The 15,826-nt window shown below is 46.4% G+C and overlaps 1 protein-coding gene across 3 annotated transcripts in view; it reads left to right on the top strand.

Moving 5' to 3' along the window:
* cemip (cell migration inducing hyaluronidase 1) overlaps positions 1–15,826 on the top strand; it is a 319,445-nt gene that overhangs the window by 244,100 nt on the left and 59,519 nt on the right. The gene's annotated exons all lie outside the window — the stretch shown is intronic.

Here is a 15,826-nt window from a genome sequence, read left to right as displayed (position 1 = left end):
ATTGGCCCCACTAAATTGCCCCTTCATTGGAAAAAACATTGGGCACTTTAAAAAAAAATAAAAAAAATTTTAAGTGTTAATCTGCAAGGGTTTTTTCAGTAAGACTGATATCCTCAGAAACACCATCTGCCATCTGTCCACATACATCAGTAAAGGCATGTTTATCCTCCGTTAAAAATGCCATGGCACCAAGTCATGTTGGCAGCCCAAAGCCACCAACAGCTTGATGAAAGAATCTTGGTACATGTACAGCACACTGAGCGGAGATTAATGCCGATGGTCACTTCACCCAGTTCAGCTGAGCTTCTCAGTGGTCAGTGGTATCATGACATCATTTGGCTCGAGATACCCCCATTGAGAAAATCATGACAGCTTCATCACACTCCTCTAGTGCAGTTAATTGGCCTCACAGTGAGGCAGAAGCTGTAGGATAATGAGAACCACACTGGCCCAAATTTAAGCTGGGCCGCAAAGCTACTACGAGGGGGTTAGTGTTGATCTGGTTTTGCTTTACACTGGCTGTAACTCAGCAGAACACCTATCAGGCCAGCGAACACATAGAACATAGAACATACAGTGCAGAAGGAGGCCATTCGGCCCATCGAGTCTGCACCTGCCCACTTAAGCCCTCACTCCCACCCTATCCCTGTAACCCAATAACCCCTCCTAACCTTTTTTGGTCACTAAGGGCAATTTATCATGGCCAATCCACCTAACCTGCACGTCTTTGGACTGTGGGAGGAAACCGGAGCCCCCAGAGGAAACCCACGCAGACACTGGGAGAATGTGCAAACTCCGCACAGACAGTGACCCAGCGGGGAATCGAACCTGGGACCCTGGCGCTGTGAAGCCACAATGCTATCCACTTGTGCTACCGTGTTGCCATCAAACTACATGTGTCCAATTCTCAACTCCCCCAACTTAGTTAGTCATGCAGCCAGTTTGTCTCCAAAGTTTTCCCAACTTGTGGCCAGACCAACCTCAAATGGGGTGGGATGAATGTTGTGAGGCCCTGTGCCAGGGCGGGAGGAGGAGCATCACTGCCAGCGCCCATCGTAGAAATGCAGCCTGAGATTTTCTGATTATGTGAAACCTTATTAATAATAATAATAATTATTATTATTATTTATTGTCACAAGTAGGCTTCAATGAAGTTACTGTGAAAAGCCCCGAGTCGCCACATTCCGGCGCCTGTTCGGGGAGGCTGGTACGGGAATTGAACCTGCGCTGCTGGCTGTGTTCTGCATTACATGCCAGCGATTCAGGCCACTGTGCTAAACCAGCCACCTTGCTGCCAGTGTGGGGCCTCACAAAACAGTCCCTTGTACTTAAAACCCCGAGGGGTGAGGATCTGACTGCTGCCGCGGAGCACTGGTCGGGTAGATGTTCTGGTTGCAAGCTCCCAGAGTGGAGTCTTACCCACCGGAATAAGTTTCAGGAAATCAAGCGCTGACAGCCTGTAATTTTCAGTCCATTTTGTGGAGTTCGAGAGTGTAGTCAATGGAGTCTGGCTTTCAAGGTACTAATACAACTAAATATTATCCCACCGATGGGCGCAAGAAGACCATCTGCACTGCTTAGACCAATGAGATGGATTGTGTTCAGTTTTGGTCTCCTTACCTGAGAAAGGACACATTGGCACTGGAGGGAGTGCAGAGGAGATTCACTAGGTTGATCCCAGAGTTGAGGGGATTAGATTATGACGAGAGGTTGAGTAGACTGGGACTGTACTCATTGGAGTTTAGAAGGATGCGGGGGGGATCTTATTGAGACATATAAAATTATCAAGGGAATAGATAGGATAGATGCGGGCAGGTTGTTTCCACTGGTCGGGGAAAGCAGAACTAGGGGGCATAGCCTCAAAATAAGGGGAGGTAGATTTAGGATGGAGTGTAGGAGGAACTTCTTCACCCAAAGGGTTGTGAATCTCTGGAATTCCTGGCCCAGTGAAGCAGTTGAGGCTCCTTCTTTAAACGTTTTTAAGAAAAAGATAGATGCCTTTCTAAAGAATAAAGGGATTCAGGGATATGGTGTACGGGCCGGAGAGTGGAGCTGAGTCCACAAAGATCAGCCATGAGCGCATTAAATGCGGAGCAGGCTCGAGGGGCCAGATGGCCTACTCCTATTCCTATTTCTTATGTTCTTATGTCCACAAAGCCAGAGAAAATATTTCGGGGATTTTCCTCATTCACTAACTATCCCTGAGACTGATGGAGCTAAATAGCTGTCTCTGATAGCAGCCGCTCAATGAACCTACTGAATACATTGGCCAATAACACACTGCTCAGGAGGAATCCGTGAGATCTGTTCAGCAGATGGTTCTACATTTCAGATGGTGTAGACTTCTGGATAAATATGGGCGATTGCCCAGGTGGAAGCTTCCCAGGGCATTAGTTTTAAAAGGCTCAGATTCCCAAACATCCTTGTAAAATTCATATACTGGGAAGGTTCCACCTGGAACGTCACCATCTTTATTGCAAGATGTTTTCTCTATTATATCTTTAAACAATATCGTAGTCAATACTCAGGAACACATTCAGTTATAGCAGGAGAGTATTTAAGACTTAAGTGCCATCTCCAAATACTGGAATAGAGACCACTTAAATATTTTATCACTCAGCTTGGAGCTTGTAAAGATCCAGAGACCCAACAGGACAACACAATATTCTGATAGCCATTACAATGCTTCATTTCATGATCTTCATTAATGACGAGAGAGCTTGCAAAACTGGGCTTGAGTGAAGAGAATTGAGCATCTCACCAAGCTGTTTAGAATGTTAAAAGGGTTCAAAAGGTTAAATATGGACAGCCTACCTGCTTACCAGTTGTGGATGAACAGAAATTAAGGCCTGGATTTTCGCCACAATGGAGAGCCTCTTATCTGGAGAAAATGGTGAGAAAGGCCTCATCCAGTAGTTTCGCCCTGAAGACCATTTTCATGGGGCAGGAATGGGCCTGGGGCATGATTTGTGTCTATGGATTTTGTGGAAGCAGCTGCCCCAAGAACGAAGCAACTATCTCCACCTGAATGAGATTGTGGTGTGAGAGATGTTGGAAACCCAACTTGCACAGATAGTTCTTGGTAGAAACAAGCTTAAACTTTGTGGATTCATTTGGATAATTTAGGTATTCTTTTGGATATGATCCTGGGACACCTTTGTATCCTGGGATTATATTCATTGGAGTTTAGGAGGTTGAGGGGAGATCTAATAGAAACTTACAAGATAATGAATGGCTTAGATAGGGTGGACGTAGGGAAGTTGTTTCCATTAGCAGGGGAGACTAGGACCCGGGGGCACAGCCTTAGAATAAAAGGGAGTCACTTTCGAACAGAGATGAGGAGAAATTTTTTCAGCCAGAGAGTGGTGGGTCTGTGGAATTCATTGCCACAGAGGGCGGTGGAGGCCGGGACGTTGAGTGTCTTTAAGACAGAAGTTGATAAATTCTTGATTTCTCGAGGAATTAAGGGCTATGAGAGAGAGCGGGTAAATGGAGTTGAAATCAGCCATGATTGAATGGTGGAGTGGACTCGATGGGCCGAATGGCCTTACTTCCGCTCCTATGTCTTATGGTCTAAGTCACACCTTAGGAGAGGTAAGGTGCTCTTTGGGATTGGTAAAAGTAAAAAGTGCCTGAAGTCATTGGTATTGTGAAGCTCATTGGGATTGTCGAACACAAATGTAAAGAAGTATCAAGATGAACTGTCAAAGGGAGCTATCAAAGTATTTAAAACTCCTGCCCTTTAAATCTTGGAAAAGAAACTGCCTAGAGTGTTAAAACAAATGATTGTTTGCTGTTTGACTCTGCCTGTTGACATAAACCTTAAGGTTGTTATTACTGGATTAGTACTGCATGACTGATTTCACAACAGTCCATTGTCACAGTAAGGTGCCTTCCATTTCACAGTTTCTTTGACAGCCCCAAGTGATTATGAAGTCATTGAAATGAGATTATGAATTCAAATGCTTGTTGTTTTATGGGGTTATGCAATGGAATGAAATGTTTGTTGTTATAGGGGATAATATAGTTGAAGGACATAAATGTAGTATGAATGAGTATGAATGAATGAGTTCTTTGTTAAAAATAAAGGGCTGGATTCTCCACTGGCGGGATTCTCCATTGCGCCGGCAGTGCACCCATGCCCGGGGATTTCATGATAGTGTGGGCTGCCCACAATGGGAACCCCATTGGCTGGCTGGCGGGACGAAGAATCCTGCTGTTGGTGGGAGCGCCTCGCACCAGAAAACTGGTGCGGCGGAAAATCCCGCCCAAAGTCTGCGATAAACACTTAATGTTTTTCAGCATGGGTCCTGAGATCTTCCCATGGTGGATACAGGGTGAGTGGGCATGGTGGATGGTAATAAGTTGACAGAGGAGCTATAAAAGGCCAAGGCAATGGGCAAAAAGGGGCATGGGTTGGCATGGGGGGTTTGAGGGGCCTTGAGGTGTGTGGAGGGGAAATGGGTTGGCATGGATTCAGCGGTATAGGCTGGGTGCTGCTTTCTGTTTTAAAAAAAAACTTCAAAACAGTATCGGTGCACAGAAGCAGGCCTCTCACCAAGCCTACCTCTCTACCCAGCATCCTCTACACCTCATTCCAGGGTTTCGCTGCCTGACTTCTAATATAGCCCACCACTCCAGAATAAAAATCTGGGGCGGGATTTTCTGATCCTGAGGCGAAGTGTTGACGCCGTCGGAAACACCGTTGCGTTTCTCGACGGCGTCAACATGTCTTAGGATCAACAATTCTGGCCCCTACAGGCGGCCAGCACGGCACCCGGTTTCAACTGGGCGCGCAGGGTTCGCGCATGCGTTGTGGCACCAGCACTTATGCGCGCATGCGCTGTGTCTCCCTTCTCTGCTTCAGCCCTGACGCAACATGGCGCAGGGCTACAGGAGACAGCGCGTAAGAAAGGAGGCCTCCAGCCTGAAGAGGCCAGCCCGCCAACCGTGGGCCCCGATCATGGGCCAGGCCACAACGGAGGCTCCCCCGCTGGGGTCGATCCCCCCCTACGCGCCACCCCCGGACCCTTCCACGCCGACATCCCTCCGGCTGAGAGCCGGCAGGACTTTGGTTTTTTGCTACGGCCACTCGGCCCTTCCAGACCAAGAATCGGCGGTGGGGGCAGCGTAGATCGGCCCCCGACCGGCGCCGCGCTGACCACGCTGGCGTCAATGCCGCCGATTCTCTGCTCTGAGGAGAATCGCGTCTCGGGGCGCGTGGCGCGATTCGCGCCGGTCGCAGGGATTCTCCGGCCCGGCCCCGGGTTGAGAGAATCCCACCCGATGTTCGGCCAGACGTTTTTAGAAGTCAGGTCACGAGGCCAGGAATTCTCCCGACTCTGCAACCCAACGCATGGATGAAAAATCTAGACCTTAAGCAGTCCGTTTGTGACCCTGGTGGGTGTCACATTTAACCTGAAGATGAACCTCTGGTCATATTTACGCCATCAACGAGTCATGACTTTGTCACCTCGAGACTTGAAAATTTGAACTCCCTCCTGACTGCTCTCCCACGTTCTACTCTCCGTAAACTGGAGATCATCCAAAATTCTGTGGCACGTGACTTAACTCGCACCAAGCCCCCTTGCCCTACCATCCATAGAATCCCTATCCAGCCCATTGAGTCTGCATTTATGCTCCGAAAGAGCTCTCTAGCTAGACCCACTCCCCAGACCGATCCCCGTAACCCCACACATTGATCATGGTCAATCCACCTAACCTGCACCCACTGTGCTCGCTGACCTTCATTGGCTCACGGTCAAGCAATGACTTTAAAATTCCCATTCTTTTCCAAACCGGTTCATGGCCTCCCCCTCCCTATCTCTGAAATCTATTCCTGTCCCACAACCCTCCAAGATATTTACTCTCCTCTAAATCTGGCCTCTTGTGCACACTGATTCTAAACACTCCACTATTGATGACTGTGCCTTCAGTTGCCTGGACCACAAGCTCTAGAACAGCCTCCCTACATCTCTTTGCCTCCCTCCTGTAATAATATGTATAATCTAAGGAGAGTAAAGGGTTAACAAGATGATCATGTATCTCAACACGAGATGGCATCACTGAGCAGTCTTATAAAAAGCTGCGTCTCTAAGCATTCTGGGAGATGTTTATGGAGAAGGATAGTGCGAGGTTGAGATAGAGTGTGCTTGGATTAGAGAGACATAATAGATTACTGTAACATAGATTTAATACTGTTGTTTTATTAGCTATTACTTACTGGATGTGTGCGAACCATTTAAAGTAGTGTAAAATAAACTAGCTTTGTTTTAAATACATAGCTTAATCTTCTTTGTAAACACTTTGACTTTTAGCTATCTTGGAGAACAAGACGAGGAACATCACACATCCCTCACTTTCCTCCTATAAGACAATCCTTAAAACCTACCACTTTGACCAAGCTTTTGCTCATTTGACTAATATTTCCCTATGTGTCTCAGTGTCAGACTTAGGGTGCGATCTCCTGGCCGCATTGCACCCGAAGGGCAGCGCGGTGTAGCTGGTAGGTCCCTCTGCTGGAATTTACCCGGCTCGCCACGCCTTGCAAAATCTAACGCGATCTTGTGCGACGTCGCGATCTGAATCCTGTTCATTGTGGGCAGGATCACTTTCTGGCAAATCTGCATATTAGAGTGAGACTACTGGTCTCACTTTAATGTGCCCTCGTCAGATCTACCAAGTCCCTGGAATATAACCACTTCGGCTCGGAGACCTCGGGTGAGCGCTGTTCTGTGCTGGTCCCCACAAATGGGGACCAGATGGAATGACACTCGCCGGGGTCTCCCAGGGGATCGGATGTCCCCAGGTGCTTGCCCTCTGGTTAGGGTGGCACCCTGACACTGATGGTGCCACCTGAGCACCTTGACACTGCCAGCATGGCAGTGCCAACTGTGTGCCATCCTGGTACTGCCATGGTGCCCAGGTGGCACTGCCAGCTGGCAGGGGCACTGGCAGGCTGGCAGTGCCAGTGTTGCTGCCATTTTTCCCACAGCAGAGATCAGGCCTGGGGGTGCCCTGCGTGTGTGAGGTGGGGTGTGGAGGGGCCATAGGACCCCTTCATAGGTGAGTTGGGGCATAGGGAGAGGTTTGGGGGTCACATCAGGAGGTCGGGAAATCACCTTTTTAAAAATGGCAGCCCAATCTTTTATTGCACTGAGGAGTTCCAGCAAGTGAAGCTCCTCCATGCGGGAAATGGGACTAAATGCGGCCTCGGTGGTGCGTTCCCCACTGAGGCCCCGAATTGAAACAGAGTGCACTGCGAGCGCTGGGAAACACCCGGCTTAATGCACGCGTCACATGACTCTGTTCCAATTTGGTTAGATTCCAGCCCCTTAATTTTATAATGCTTCTGTGAAGCGCCTTGGACATTTGACTACATTAAAAGGGCATTGTAAATATAAGTTATTGTCTTGGCTTTCATCGAGTTCAAGAACTAGTTTCACTTCAGGTTTAACTGTTTCCTGTAAAAGCTAGAAATTGAAGATTCATTACTAAGAATGGCTTTTTAAAAGAAAATCTGCCTTTGGAATATGAACATTACTGATAAAAGGACAATTATTTCTAATGTTTGTTTGACCCCGAGTTGGTTTTGGGTCAACCATATTCCGGGAGAACTGAATCTCATGTTAGAGGCGGTGAGTTCCTCCTAAATAGTCATTTTAAGATCAGAATTCAAATTCACAATCTGCTGCGGTGGAAGTTTGATTCCTGACCGGTGGATTACTTGTCCAGTGCCACAATAAGACCATGATTAGTCCACCGTTAGTGTGCTGGATGCACTTACGAATACCCCACTATAGAAAGCACCGAACAGGGTGAGCCAACATATATTCACTAGAATAACGGCAAGGGTGGAAAACTGTGCTTATCAATCGCTCATGCAACTACTTCCATTGGAGCAGAGAAGATTTAATAAATGTTTTTAAAATGAGAAGAAGCTTGATAGAGTGAATGGGGAAAGATATTACCCATGCTTGGGGAGTCAATGACAATGTGTCAAATTTATTCAATTCAATGCGGTTAGCGCAGTTGCCTCACAGCACAAGGGACCTTGGTTCAATTCTGGCCTCGAGTGACTGTCTGCGTGGAGTTTGCACTTTCTTTTTTTAACTATAAATTTAGAGTACCCAATTCATTTTTTCCAATTAAGGGGCAATTTAGCATGGTTAGTCCACCTACCCTGCACATCTTTTTGGGTTGTTGGGGAGAAACCCACGCAAACACGGGGAGGATGTGCAAACTCCGCACTGACAGTGACCCAGAGCCGGGATCGAACCTGGGACCTCAGCGCCGTAAGGCAGCAGTGCTACCCACTCCTCCACCGTGCTGCCCCGGAGTTTGCACTTTCTCCCCCTGTCTGCGTGGGTTTCCTCCGGGTGCTCCGGTTTCCTCCCACAGTCCAAAGATGTGCAGGTTAGGTGGATTGGCCATTTTAAGTTGTCCTTAATAAGAACATAAGAACTAGGAGCAGGAGTAGGCCATCTGGCCCTTCGAACCTGGGGTTCGGGATGGGGTTACGGGGATAAGGCAGGGGAATGGCCTAGGTAGGGTGCTCTTTCAGAGGGTTGGTGCAGACGCGATGGGCTGAATGGCCTCCTTCTGCACTGAAGGAATTCTATGGTTCTATTCTATGGTTCTAAAGTTGTCACTGGAAATGAGGAGAGAGGGTTACGGAGAATTGTTGGTGCAGTGAATAATCATGGGATAAACCATTACAGTTCTGAAGGGAAAGCTGAGTAAATAGTTCTAGCAGAGCTGTATACAGGGCTACAGGGAGACAGCATGTGGATTACTCTGATAACGAACCAACAAAGACATGATCGCAAGAGTGGCCTCCTTCTGGATTTTAAACAACTATAGTTCTAAATTTAAATACCACATGTTGGTAATATTAGTCCCAGTTGGTGATCCTAGACGATTCCTTCACACACACATTTATTGGACAAAATCATTCTAACACGCCAACCAAAAGGTTGCTATGGACAACACAAGTCTATTTATAGAGATGCTCCTTTTATATGGATTTTGTTGTGGAACATAACATTTTTGCCAGTACAGATGTATTTGGCAAAGACACTAGAGCCAGGCTCATTTCACTGAGAATGATTCAAGCCAGAGAGCAGGAACATTGAGCTCAGCAGTGTAACTACAATCCAGATATATGGACGTAAGCCAAGGGGAAAATCACTCGCTGGACCTTCATCATGTAGAAGGTTTACAGGAAGATATAAATGCCAGATTAGAAAAGAGAAAGCAGTTGACAAAATCTTTAAGTTTTGATAGTGTCCAAAGAAAGAAAGAGAAAAGCAAATATCTATACTGTGCCTTTTCTGACCATCGCACCTTCCAAGGCATCTATAGCCAATGAATAATTTTTGAAGTGTAATGACCATTGAAATATCGGAAACTAGGCAGCTAATTTGCACACAAAACAATAAGATAGTGTCTGCCTAGATCTTGTGCTCAAGTCCCTGAAAGGGAAACTATTACAATCCTGTGACATGAGATGTACGGTCTGGTACAGAGGCTGCTGACGGACTTCAACTTTGTGATTCGGAAGTAAGGGCAAGTGTCAGGGCCGACACCCAAGAGGACAGGTGTGAGTAAGGCACTAAGTGTTGTCACGTGTCTTTGAGGGATCACAACACTCCACCACTCGGAGGCAAATGTGGCACGTGCTCCAGCCTCAGTTTCACTTTGGTCTGTGAGCAGAACACACCACAGACAGCCCTGCTGCTGTTGTCTTCACGTTTTCTATCCATGTTCTCATGTGCCTAGTCTCAATAAAATGCATCCGCAATGTGTTTACCCCATTCCTTATGAGTGATTGGTGCCTTTATATCATACAAAAACACAATATGATGTTCAGTGATGGTCAGTCAGCGCGGCAGCAAGATTCAGTACAGGTACAACAGGGTAAGAAGACTTAGATTGTGCTACATGCCATGGGGCGACCTGCGACGTTTCAGTCAGACCACAAGTCGCAGTTTAGTGACTGCATAGAAAAGCTCTGAAGACACAATGCTGAGATTGTGCTCAAGTAAAGAGCTGGCAAGCAGACAGCTCCCTCGTGGTGAGATGGCATTGCGTAGCTCTGTGAGTGGGGGCAACGTGTTGAGAGGATCAGCACCGGGATAGCTCAGCTGGGAAAGACGAGTGACCAGGGTGTGGGCCGGATCGATAACGAGCAAGGGAGAGTCAAGCAAAAAAAACAATAGAGAGTGGCGCTAAAAATCGGGTCAGAGAAATTAGCGCAGTGATAACGGGCAGTTTCGGAAGGTGCTGAACAATAAACTGAATAAAACAAGGAGGAAGATAAAAGGGACAATGCCAAACTGTCCACAAATCCCCCAGTTTGAATTGGGTAACACTTCATCCAATTTATCATCCCAACGACAGAGGTAGCTTTGGAAATCAGGCGGCTAAAATTGGGACTCAGGTCTGACATTTTGTGCCAATAAATCATAGCATGAGAGAATCAAAAGCACCACTTTTATTCCTGTATTTCTCGGGTATAGACGACCTTGCACAGCTTAGAATTTCCATGAGCATTAGTGAGAGGTATTTGGAACACTGTAAAGAATCATTTGGTTGTGTACAGAAGTTGACTGGCTTGTGCAGCCTGTTCTGTTTCTCATTGTGTCCAGACCACTTCTGCTCACGTTCAGACTGGGTAAAAATCGTGAACCACGCAGAAAAATCTTCAGAAGTTGCGTTAAAGTGGCAGAATGAACAGAATATCACAGAAAGCCATAAACAGCATTTCAACCCCATTTCCAGGTTATCAGCTGCTAGAAATGAAGCTTTTATAAATTATAATTAACTGTAGCACCATAACATTTTTACAGAGTTCAATAAAGAAAAGAATGTGTTTGTGATTGAAAACGGGCTTTAACTTATTAAAAGCAAATTCCAGTGGTTAATACATTTTTTTGAAAATCAAAACCAGGGTAAACAGATCATAATCTGACTTTGATTTAAATTTTTATTTCTGATACGGCCTGGAGATGAAATGATTCAGATTAGTTGGTTTAAATTTAGATTATAATTAGTAATCAGCAGGACGGCACGGTGACGCAGTGGTTAGCACTGCGGCCTCACGGCACTGAGGACCCGGGTTTGCTCCCGGGTCACTGTCCGTGTGGAGTTCGCACCTTCTCCCCTTGTCGGCATGGGTCTCACCCCCACAACCTAAAGATGTGCAGGATAGGTGGATTGGCTACACTAAATTGCCCCTTAATTGGATTTTTTAAAAAAAATTAGTAATCAGCTTATAACATACCTGGTAAATCTGTTGTTACTCACATCCACAGACCTGTGGATACAGAGATTACATTTTAGTGGTATCATATTTTTAGTTACGCTGGAAATTAGTACCTGTTGCAAAATCCGAGGAAAACAATCTTGTCTTGACAGGTTGGTCTTTCGACTTCGTCAGAAAGATGTGGGAGCACGAGCCACTCCCAACACCTGAACCCAAAATCCAGGCTGAGAGTTTATTGTCCTACTGAAGGGGTGATGTACAACAAATGGTGTCATCTTTCAGATGTGACTTTAAACCCAGCCCCTGTCTGTCCTCGGGGGTGTAAAATATCCCACGACACTATTCCGTTTGTATCCATGCCGGTCAGTGAAGTTAAAACTAAGACACGGCTTTCTTTGCTGCAGCGAGTTTATTGACTTAGTTCACGATCAACATTACCTTGCCCAGTGTCCCAGCTATCCCCTTTATAGGTGTACAAATACCCATCATCTGTTCAGCAATGTAATTGTCATTAAACCTTAACAATGTAATTAATAAGACATTGACACACAGGGGAATCCCCAGGAGTTTCAACAAACGTCCACAAAATTTACAGCGACAAAGCAGGAAAAGCTTCAAGAATATGTGTGGTCCCTAATTGCATAAGCATTACCATCTTTAAGAATGTAGGCAAAGAAATGCATTGAGCTTTTGCCCACAATTATCTCACAAAGCAATCAGAAGGTACTTGTGTTTTATTGAAATTCCTCCATTAGCTCTGGTACACAGGTATTTAGAAAGGTTAATAGAATGTTATCATTTATTGTGAGGGGGATTGATTACAAAACTGGAGAGGTTAAGCTTCATTTGTACAGAGCACTAGTGAGATCACATCTGGAGTATTGTGCACAGTATCGGTCTCTTTACTTAAGGAAAGATGTAAATGTGTTAGAAGCTATTCAGAGAAGGTTTGCTAGACTAATACCAGGAATGGGCGGGTTGGCTTACGAGGAAAGGTTGGAGAGGTTAGATTTGTATCCACTGGAATTTAGAAGAGTAAGAGGTGACAAGATTGAAACCATTAAAATCCTGAGAGGTATTGACAAGGTGGATGTGGAGAGGAAGGGGGCGATTCTCCGAGCCTCGCGGCGGGCTGGGGAATTGGCGCCATTTGCACCGGCGCGTTTGATGTTGCGCCAGCCATGGGCCGCTGTAATCGGCGGGGCCGCCGATTCTCCAGCCCGGATGGTCCGAGTGGCCGCGCGGATACGACAGTGTCCCTCTGGCGCCGTTCACCCCTGGTCGCTGCTGGCGGGGACTCTGCGCGAAGGGTCGGGGGGTGGCCTGTGGGGCGGGGAAAAGTGCTCCTTCACCAGGGGGGCCTCCGATGGGGTCTGGCCCGCGATCGGAACCCACCGATTGGCGGGCCGGCCTCTCCCCCCCCGGGCCTACTTTGTTGCACAGCCGGCCCCTGAATCCCCGCGCCATGTTGCGTCAGGGCCGGCGCGCTGAAGAAGTCCCCCACGCATGCGCAGGCTGGCGCAGCCCAACTGCGCATGCGCAGGTTGGCGCGGCCCAACTGCACATGCGCGGGTTGGCGCGGCGCCCATTTGGCGGTTTCACTTCCACAAACCAAATATGTACTGGTTAGGTGGATTGGCCACGCTAAATTGCCCCTTAATTGGAATAAAAATAATAATTGGCTACTCTAAATTAATTTTAAAAATCAGGAATGCGCAAGTGAAACCAGAGATAATGCAGAAAAGTTTGCAGTGGTGCATTCTGGGAGGGGGATTAGGAGAGCTGTTGTAACAAAATTGGTCACATTCTGAAGGGTGTGAAGGAACTGAAAAATCTGGACATTTGTACACATTTGAAGGTGAGGGGGTGGGGTGGGAAGTGGTGCTGGAATGCATGCCTGTTAAAGCAAGAAGCGTTACTAATAAGGTCAATGAGCTGCAGGTGTAAGGTGCCACATGCGATTATGGTAGATTGACTATAACGGAGAGCTGACTTAAATATGGGCAACAATGGGACTAAACATTCCTGGCTACAATGTATTCAGGAAAGGTGGGAAGGAAAAAGGATGGAGTAGGGATGGTGGTGGCACTGTTGAGCAAGGGCAATATTATAGTTCTAAAAAGGAATGATATAGCTGAGGGTTCAAAGTCTGAATCTATTTGAATAGAGTTAAGGAACAGAAAAGGAGTTCTTATAATTCTGGGTGTTTACGATGAACCCCAAAATAGTTAAAATGAGATAGAGGAGCAAACTTCGCGACAACTGTCAGGGAAAGGTAGATATAATGGGCTGGAATTTTACTCAAATTGCTTGCCCTGGCCTCCGACCCATGACAAAAGATGGTTTCAAAGAGACTAAGTTATAAAATGGCTACCCCGCAGTGATAATGTGCTTGAGATGGTCAAGAGTGGGGCTTCCACCCCTCATTGGAAGGAAGTCCCACCCTCGAGATCTGAGGCTCTATCAGCCCCAGCAGTGCCAGAACTCAGTAGTGGGTGTTGCTGGAACTGCAATCAGGTCCCAGCAGGAAGGGCAATGGCTCCTGGACAAAGGTAAGACCTGTGCTTTCAGGGCAGGAAGAGATCTGGCACTCTAGCTGGGGGGGTGGTTTGGAAGACAGCTGGGCAGTGCAAAGAGGTAGTGTCATCTTGGGTCGGGTGGCCCCAGTGCACACAGGGCACACCCAAAAGGATGTAACCCCCTTCTTTCCCACCATTTAACCAGCTGGGTTAAGGAAACAATCTGCCCACTGCTGTTCATCTGCCCACGCCATCTCTCTTTTGGCTTCAGTGTCAGTTGGCTTGTTAATAAACTCAATTGCCTGTTAATTATTCTTTTAAAAATGGTGGGCAGGCTGGCCATATCAGTGCATACCTGCCAACCTTTTATGGGGTTTGGGTCGGCTGTGGGCAGGAAGGCAATGGGCGAACCATTTATCATATTGGACGTGCCACACCCCTTCCCTCATTGTTGAAAACATTCCTGTAAAATCCAACCCATTAGAGCAGTACCCAATTATTTTCTTTCCAATTAAGGGGTAATTTAGCATGGCCAATCCACCTCACCTGCACATCTTCGGGTTGTGGGGGCGAAACCCACACAGACACGGGGAGAATGTGCAACTCCTTGCGGACAGTGACCCAGGGCCGGGATCGAACCAATAGGAAGTGCGACCAAGAAATAGGATGAAGGATTAGAATGGCCAAAGATGCATTTCAAAAAAAAAAAATGGAAAAGATTATGATCAACTCAAAATTAGCCAAAGCTGAGAATCCTGGAAAGCCACATCACACCAGTTATCACATATGAAAGCAAGTGTGAAGAAATCTTGAACAAGTCACAATGCCTGATGAGGAGGTGCTAGTGAAATCTGAGACCAGCCGAACTTTGTTGACAAAGATCAGCAAGGAACAGATGGAATTTCTTGGGCTCATAATCAAATATCATGATTTAGAAAGTCTGATTCTGATGGGAAAGATCCATGGTAAAAGAGATCAAGGTGGACAAAGAATGATCTTTCTGAAGATTCTCACAAACTGGATGAATGTATCACCACTTGTGATGATCCACACATCCAGAGCAAGAATAACTGGAGCCCATGGTCACCAATTATCTCTTTGGGAACCTGAAGAGAAAGAGACAGATATTCATGAATCTTTGCAGATGCCAGGGCACATTGATAAGATGGTTAATAAAGTGCATGGGATACATGGCTTTGTAAGTAGGATTATTGTAAAACAGTGACATCACATGCTGAACTGTTACAAAATCACTGGTTAGGCCTCAGCTGAAATATTGTGCACTGTTCTGGCTACCACATTTTGGGAACGTGTCAAGGCCTTGGAGAGGAGACAGAGGAGGTTTCCTAAAATGGTGTCTGGGGTGAAGGAATTCTGTATGTGGAAAGATTGGAGAAGTTGGGATTGGTCTCCTTAGAGCAGAGGAGGTGAAAGGGAGAACATGTAGCTGCATTCAAAATCATAAGGATTTTGATTAAGAAGGGAGAATTCTTCTGACTAATGGATCACTAACCAAAGGTCATAGATTTAAAATAATTGACAAAAGAGCTGGAGGGTAAATGAGGGTTGTTGAGATGTGGAAAGTGATTTGCAAGGTTGATGAGGAAGCAAATACCATAGCGACATTCAAAAGGCAACTAAGCATCTATTCAAAGAAGGCTAACTTAAAGGGTTTTGGTGATAATGCTGGGGTGTGGAATTAAATTGGACAGCCCCTTCAAAGAGCCAGCAGGGGCTTGACACACTGAATGGACTCCTTTGTGCTGCAAGGTTCTGCGTTTTGTGTCTATATTCACGAGGTCATTGAAGGATAAAACCATTTCATTTTAAAGCGTGTGGCAAAGAGGCGCAGGTAATGTTTAATATTATTCTCAAGTCACACACTGTGCTCATTTACAGCTTTGTAAGCAGGTCTCACTGGTAGAAATTACCCTTTGGAAGCACTGTGCAAAGTGCTTGGTGTAAAGTTGGATTCTGAATGGTTTAACATTTAACTCTGCTTTTGAAATGTGTTAAAGTCGACGCACAGGGAGACAAAATA

The sequence above is a fragment of the Scyliorhinus torazame genome, chromosome 12, assembly GCF_047496885.1.
Source record: "Scyliorhinus torazame isolate Kashiwa2021f chromosome 12, sScyTor2.1, whole genome shotgun sequence".
Lineage (NCBI taxonomy): Eukaryota > Metazoa > Chordata > Chondrichthyes > Carcharhiniformes > Scyliorhinidae > Scyliorhinus > Scyliorhinus torazame.
The sequence above is the reverse complement of the archived record's forward strand: the minus strand, read 5'-3'. Positions and strand labels throughout refer to the sequence as shown.